At 42.4% G+C, this 7,825-nt stretch overlaps 1 non-coding gene across 1 annotated transcript; it reads right to left on the bottom strand.

Moving 5' to 3' along the window:
- Nucleotides 1-7,387: 7,387 nt before the first annotated feature.
- On the bottom strand, nucleotides 7,388-7,549 carry LOC125642004 (U1 spliceosomal RNA). Its single transcript, XR_007358217.2, has one exon. It is a non-coding gene; the product is annotated as a U1 spliceosomal RNA (small nuclear RNA).
- Nucleotides 7,550-7,825: the final 276 nt, after the last annotated feature.

The raw sequence follows: 7,825 nt of genomic DNA, 5'->3' as shown, positions 1-7,825 counted from the left end.
TCTTTATTCAAGCCTAATTTAACAGTGTCCAGTTTGCAAATTAATTCCAATTCTGTAGTTTTTCATTGGAATCTTTTTTTGAAGTTTTTTTATTGGAGAATTGCACCTTTTAGGTCTGAAATTGAGTGACCAGGGAGGTTGAAGTGTTCTTCGACTGGTTTTTGAATGTTATAATTCTTGATGTATGTTTTGTGTCCATTTATTCTTTTGCATAGAGAGTGTCTGTTTTGGCCAATGTACATGGCAGAAGGGCATTGTTGGCACATGATGGCATATATCACATTGGTAGATGTGCAGGTGAATGACCCTCTTATGGTGTGGCTGAAGTAGACACGATCCATTGTCTACAGCCAAGCTCTACGATACAACCGCATTTGCTCCTACCCCTCACACAGAGACAAACACCAACAAGATCTCTATCAAGCATTACAACTACAGCACCCACCCGCTGAAGTGAAGAAACAGACTGACAGAGCCAGAAGAGAACCCAGAAGTCACCTACTACAGGACAGGCCCAACAAAGAAAATAACAGAACGCCACTAACCATCACCTTCAGCCCCCAACTAAAACCTCTCCAACGCATTATCAAGGATCTACAGCCTATCCTGAAGGACAACCCATCACTCTCTCAGATCTTGGGAGACAGGCCAGTCCTTGCTTACAGACAGCCCCCCAACCTGAAGCAAATACTCACCAGCAACCACACACCACACAACAAAAACACTAACCCAGGAACCTATCCTTGCAACAAAGCCCGTTGCCAACTGTGTCCACATATCTACTCAGGGGACACCATCATAAGACCTAATCACATCAGCCACACTATCAGAGGCTCGTTCACCTGTACATCTACCAATGTGATATATGCCATTATGTGCCAGCAATGCCCCTCTGCCACGTACATTGGCCAAACTGGACAGTCTCTACTTAAAAGATTAAATGGACACAAATCAGACATCAAGAATCATAACATTCAAAAACCAGTCGGAGAACACTTCAATCTCTTTGGTCACTCGATTACAAACCTAAAAGTAGCAATTCTTCAACAAAAAAACTTCAAAAACAGACTCCAAAGAGAAACTGCTGAATTGGAATTAATTTGCAAACTGGGTACAATTAATTTAGGCTTGAATAAAGACTGGGAGTGGATGTGTCATTACACAAAGTAAAACTATTTCCCCATGTTTATCCCTCCCCTCCCCCCACTCACTGTTCCTCACATGTTCTTGTCAACTGCTGGAAATGGCCCACCTTGATTATCACTACAAAAGGTCCCTCCACCCCCGCTCTCCTGTTGGTAATAGCTCACCTTACCTGATCACTCTTGTTACAGTGTGTATGGTAACACCCACTGTTTCATTTCCTCTGTGTATATAAAATCTCCCCACTGTATTTTCCACTGAATGCATCTGATGAAGTGAGCTGTAGCTCACGAAAGCTTATGCTCAAATAAATTTGTTAGTCTCTAAGATGCCACAAGTACTCCTTTTCTTTTTGCGGATACAGACTAACATAGCTGCTACTCTGAAACCCGGTCCTATGATGGTGTCCCTTGAATAAATATGTGGACAGAATTGGCAACAGGCTTTGTTGCAAGGATAGGTTCATGGGTTAGTGGTTCTGTTGTGTGGTGTGTGGTTGCTGGTGAGTATTTGCTTCAGGTTGGGGGGCTGTCTGTAAGCAAGGACTGGCCTGTCTCCCAAGATCTGTGAGAGTGAGGGATCGCCCTTCAGGATAGGTTGTAGATCCTTGATGATGCTCTGGAGAGATTTAAGTTGAGGGCTGAAGGTGACGGCTAGTGGTGTTCTGTTACACAACGCCATCCACAACCTCAGGAACAACTCTGACATCATAATCAAAAAGGCTGACAAAGGAGGTGCTGTTGTCATCATGAATAGGTAGGAATATGAATGAGAGGCAGCTCTCTAACACCACATTCTACAGGCCTTTACTCTCTGATCCCACTGAGGGTTACCAAAAGAAACTACACCATTTGCTCAAGAAACTCCCTGAAAAAGCTCAGGAACAAATCTGCACAGACACACCCCTAGAACCACAACCAGGGGTACTCTATTTGCTACCCAAGATCCATAAACCTGGAAATCCAGGCGCCCCATCATCTCAGGCATTGGCACCCTGACAGCAGGATTGTCTGGATATGTAGACTCTCTCCTCAGGCCCTACGCTACCAGCACTCCTAGCTATCTTCAAGACACCACTGACTTCCTGAGGAAACTACAATCCATCGGTGATCTTCCTGAAAACACCCTCCTGGTCACTGTGGATGTAGAAGCCCTCTACACCAACATTCCACAAAAAGATGGACTACAAGCCTCCAGGAACAGTATCCCCGATAATGTCACAGCAAACCTGGTGGCTGAACTTTGTGACTTTGTCCTCACCCACAACTATTTCACATATACATTGGCCAAACTGGACAATCTTTACACAAAAAATTGGCTATTTAAACAATGAAGATAGGTGGGATTTTTTTTTTAATGCTTGGGCAATTGCTCAACCATTTTACCTCCAAATCAAGGGAAACTGAGTCACAATGCAGAATGATTTGTAGAATGTATGGACTGCAGGTTTGTTTTGGATAACAGATTTTTGCTAACACCTGTGCTATTTTAACTCTGCAAACGTGTTAAGAAAAAAATGGAAATTTTAATCAAGTTGCTCAAAGTTAATTAACCAGATGAGTTGCAAGTTATTTACAAGGGTTTGTTATTAGGAATGGGCAAATAATCTGACATTCAGATTGGAGAGCTTTACATATAGATAGATAGACCCCTTAATTATATCTCTCTGCTTCTTAGAGCTAGTCAAAAAATGAGAAAAAGTTCATGAATTTTTCAAATTTCAGAGTTGTTTTCATTTTGCATTTTTCAAAATGGATCATTGTGATGATAATATTGTATTTATCAAAGTTATTAACAAAAGTCACAGACTAAAGTTGGGTTTCCTCTGAATGAAAAATTCTGATACCCATTTCAATATGATTTTGAAATTGTTGGTTTATATAAAACGGAACTTTCATGAAATGGGAAATTTCAGTAGCCATTTGGACGAAAATATTTAAATCATGAGAAAATCTCACCCCCAAAATCAGTGTTGATAATCTTTTATATGTCAACTTTTGTTTGAGAAAAGTCTACCTTTTGATGTGGAGGTCGGGGTGGTGAGAAGAGAAAACATTTGCAAATAAATTTGACCAGCTTTACTATTTGAAAAAACAGTAATGGGCAATCAGGGACTCCATTCAATAAGGTGAGGGTGGAAAAGCACTTCATAACACTGGATAGCCACGGCGGCAACTTAACCTCTCAGGGGACCTGGATTCTCTTTGCTTGGGTTGCAATCCATCTCTGTCCTCCAGTCAGTCCCTGACTTCTCCGATAAATATATCAAATGAACTTTGCCTGCTACCTGGTGAAGGCAGTTCTCTTCTCTGTGCCTAAGTGATTAGATTCAGTTTGCCCAGTCGTCATATTTGACATGTTTGTTTTGGATTTTGTTGATTCTCAGACCTTCAAAAATTGACACTTACAATAAATTTGATTACATTTTCTTTCTCCACTTTGACTGGTATTGACTGCAATCGAATGATAAGTTGGATTAGCTCAGTGAACAGAGATACTTTATATAAATTTAAGATGGAGTACAGAAAATCCCTTCTTGGACTGCGAATTTATTTGAAGGCTTTAGAAAGTATATGCAACCACTCTATCCAGGTCCCCACTGCTTGCCTGACTTACTGTGCCAACACTGGAGACTAAGGGCTTAGCTACACTTGCAAGTTAGAGTGCACTAAAGAAGCCCCGGGCGCCCTAACTTCTGAGTTGTCCACACTGGCAAGGCACATAGAGCGCCTGGATTCTGCAGCTGGAGTGCTCCTGGTAATCCACCTCCACGAGAGGCATAAAGCTTGCTGTGCCCCAGCTGAAATGCCTGGGCGTCAGTGTGAATGAGGTGTTGCATTACTGCACTGTGATTGGCCTCCGGAAATGAGTCAAGTGGCCACTCTTCTCATTGTTTTGAAATTGGCTGCAGACATGCGGCTATCCCCTTTCAAAGCTCCTTTTCTGACAGCTGGATATGAGTCAGCAGTGTTCCCTTGTTGCCAAGAAGGCCAATGGCATTTTGGGATGTATAAGTAGGGGCATAGCGAGCAGATCGAGGGACGTGATCATTCCCCTCTATTCGACATTGGTGAGGCCTCATCTGGAGTACTGTGTCCAGTTTTGGGCCCCACACTACAAGAAGGATGTGGATAAATTGGAGAGAGTCCAGCGAAGGGCAACAAAAATGATTAGGGGTCTGGAACACATGACTTATGAGGAGAGGCTGAGGGAACTGGGATTGTTTAGTCTGCAGAAGAGAAGAATGAGGGGGGATTTGATAGCTGCTTTCAACTACCTGAGAGGTGGTTCCAGAGAGGATGGTTCTAGACTATTCTCAGTGGTAGAAGAGGACAGGACAAGGAGTAATGGTCTCAAGTTGCAGTGGGGGAGGTTTAGGTTGGATATTGGGAAAAACTTTTTCACTAGGAGGGTGGTGAAACACTGGAATGCGTTACCTAGGGAGGTGGTAGAATCTTCTTCCTTAGAAGTTTTTAAGGTCAGGCTAGACAAAGCCCTGGCTGGGATGATTTAATTGGGGATTGGTCCTGCTTTGAGCAGGGGGTTGGACTAGATGACCTCCTGAGGTCCCTTCCAACCCTGATATTCTATGATCCCGTCTGCCGACAGTGGCCAATGCCAGATGCCCCAGAGGGAGTGAACCTAACAGGTAATGATCTAGTGATCTCTCTCCTGTCATCCATCTCCACCCTCTGACAAACAGAGTCCAGGGACACCATGCCTCACCCATCTTGGCTAATAGCCATTAATGAACATAACCTCCATTAATTTATCTAGTTCTCTTTTAAACTCTATTATAGTCCTAGCCTTCACAACCTCCTCAGGCAAGGAGTTCCACAGGTTGACTGTGTGCTGTGTGAAGAAGAACTTCCTTTTATTTGTTTTAAACCTGCTGTCCATTAATTTCATTTGGTGGCCCCTAGTTCTTATATTATGGGAACAAGTAAATAACTTTTCCTTATTCACTTTCTCCACACCACTCATGATTTTATATACCTCTATCATATCCCCCCTTAGTCTCCTCTTTTCCAAGCTGAAAAGTCCTTGTCTCTTTAATCTCTCCTCATATGGGACCCATTCCAAACCCCTAATCATTTTAGTTGCCCTTTTCTGAAACTTTTCTAATGCCAGTACATTTTTTTTGAGATGGGGAGATCACATCTGTACACAATATTCAAGATGTGGGCGTACCATGGATTTATATAAGAGCAATAAGATATTCTCCATCTTATTCTCTATCCCTTTTTAAATGATTCCTAACATCCTGTTCACTTTTTGGACTGCCGCTGCACAGTGCGTGGACGTCTTCAGAGAACTATCCACAATGACTCCAAGATCTCTTTCCTGAATGTTATTGCACACTATTGTAATAATCTTTATACAAGGTATTCCTTGTGAGGTATCATCTGAAAACTCATAACTTGCCGATCAGTAATATCATGACAAAGGGTGTATAGCAACATTATGTGTAAAATTATAAACATAAGTTGAAATGATAACTGAAGTAAGTTTCCCAGATAAGTCTTGGGGAGTGGCTGAACCAGTTTCTCAAAGACAAAGGAGAAGCTGACACTCCAGTCAGGTGTCAACAAAGCTAATACATACCAAGTGGACAGTTTTTTGGCAAGGAATGTGGGCAGGGATAAAGATATTCATCTTAGTAAAGAAACAGCCTGGAGCTTCCTTCCTCCAAAATACAGGCAGTCTGCTGATTCTCAGCTGGAAATGCTTTTCAAAGAGGGACTAAAAAGACCCCAAGATATCTTTTTTCTCCCTCTCTCTCTTCCCCCCCCCCCCCCGCCTCCTCCACACACGCCTCATTCTCTGCTGCTGAGAAGACAAAGGAAACAATTATTGAACTCTGGGGGTGAGGTCCTGACCTGAAGAATTTGGACATTAACACTGCTAGAAACATGTGGTGAGAATCTTTCCTTAAATCTAATATTGTCTTTTAGGCACTAGAAAGCATTTTATCTTTATTTTTCTTGTAGCCATTTCTGCCTTCTAACTGGTACTCACTTAAAATCTCTTTCTCTCTGTAATTAATAAGCTTGTTTTATTGTCTTATCTAATCCAGTTTGTTTAAATTAAACAATTATCTGTGTGATTCTATTTCAGATAACAGTCAAATGTATATTATGCCCTTAAAGGAATAACAGACTTAAAATATTTGGATTGTCCAGGAGAGGGCTGGGCAGTCCATGACATACATTTCTGAATGAAAATCAGGGACTGGGAAAGTATAGGAGTCACCCTGCAGCCAAGGCTAGTAAAAACAGGTGTGTAATCCAAGAGTGACTTCCAGGCTGCACCTACACATAGACATTCAGGGCATGGCTTGCATGCTGGAAGGCCGTTTGTGAATGGTCCAGGTGGGAACTACTTCAGCAAGGCCTTCCCACAGCCCCCATTGGCCTGGAGTGGCGAACCGCGGCCAGTGGGAGCTGCGATCGGCCGAACCTGCAGGTAAACAAACTGGTCCGGCCTGCCAGGGGCTTTCCCTGAACAAGTGGTGGACTGGCTTTGAGAACCACTATATTAAAGCACCTATACAGCAAACACTTAACCCATCATTGAGTGAATGCATTTGAATGTACACTACCAGTATAAGTACAAACTTCAATATTTTTCCCTACAGATTAACTATAATTGGATTCTAGTCTTTATATTCCCAAAATTCAAGACTATAATTTGATTGATATTAAAATATATAGATTGCAAGATTATAAGGGGGAAATCTTCTCTCCAGTGCAGTCTGAGGAAACAGATTTTTTTGGGGTCGTGTATGGCATTTTCAGGGAGAGGAATCCTTCTATGGGGTTGTTCTGCAGGCTTTTCCCCATATCTGCTCTGTGTGTGTGTGTGCGTGCGCATATCATAAAATCCAACCTGTAGGATGCAAATGGTCCATAGATTTGCAAAGCTGAAAACCCAACACTCCTTCCCCCAAGTCCCTATACAGTAGGCAACAGGAAGCCTCCATGGAGCACATTTGGGAACATAAAGAGTTGAATCTAAGCTTCAAGACTATAATTTACTTGAAATATAAAAAATATAGATTGCAAAGTCATAAAGGGAAAAGCTTCTCTTATGGATTGAGAGCCATTCCATCAATTTTCATTGTGTTGATGGGAAAGGCACTGATTTCATTAAAAGAAAAGAAGTACTTGTGGCACCTTAGGGACTAACAAATTTATTTGAGTATAAGCTTTTTGTGAGCTACAGTTCACTTCATCGGATGCATCAAAGAGCACGAATGCAGTCACTCACTACTACAAATTATGCAGTCGAGTTTCCCGCATTTGGGGAAATCTCAGGAGTCAGCACAACTGCAGTGCAATGGATGAGCCTCACCCTGGGAAAACCACCTTCATGATCATGGTATCTCCCCTGAATCATAGAATATCAGGGTTGGAAGGGACCTCAGGAGGTCATCTAGTCCAACCCCCTGCTCAAAGCAGGACCAATCCCCAATTTTTGCGCCAGATCCCTAAAAGGCCCCCTCAAGGATTGAACTAACAACCCTGGGTTTAACAGGCCAATGCTCAAACCACTGAGCTATCCCTCCCCCGAAGCTCAGGAAAGCTTATGCTCAAATAAATTTGTTAGTCTCTAAGGTGCCAAAAGTACTCCTGTTCTTTTTGTGGATACAGACTAACACAGCTGCTACTCTGAAAACTGA

This window comes from Caretta caretta, chromosome 8, assembly GCF_965140235.1.
Source record: "Caretta caretta isolate rCarCar2 chromosome 8, rCarCar1.hap1, whole genome shotgun sequence".
Classification (NCBI taxonomy): domain Eukaryota; kingdom Metazoa; phylum Chordata; order Testudines; family Cheloniidae; genus Caretta; species Caretta caretta.
The sequence above is the reverse complement of the archived record's forward strand: the minus strand, read 5'-3'. Positions and strand labels throughout refer to the sequence as shown.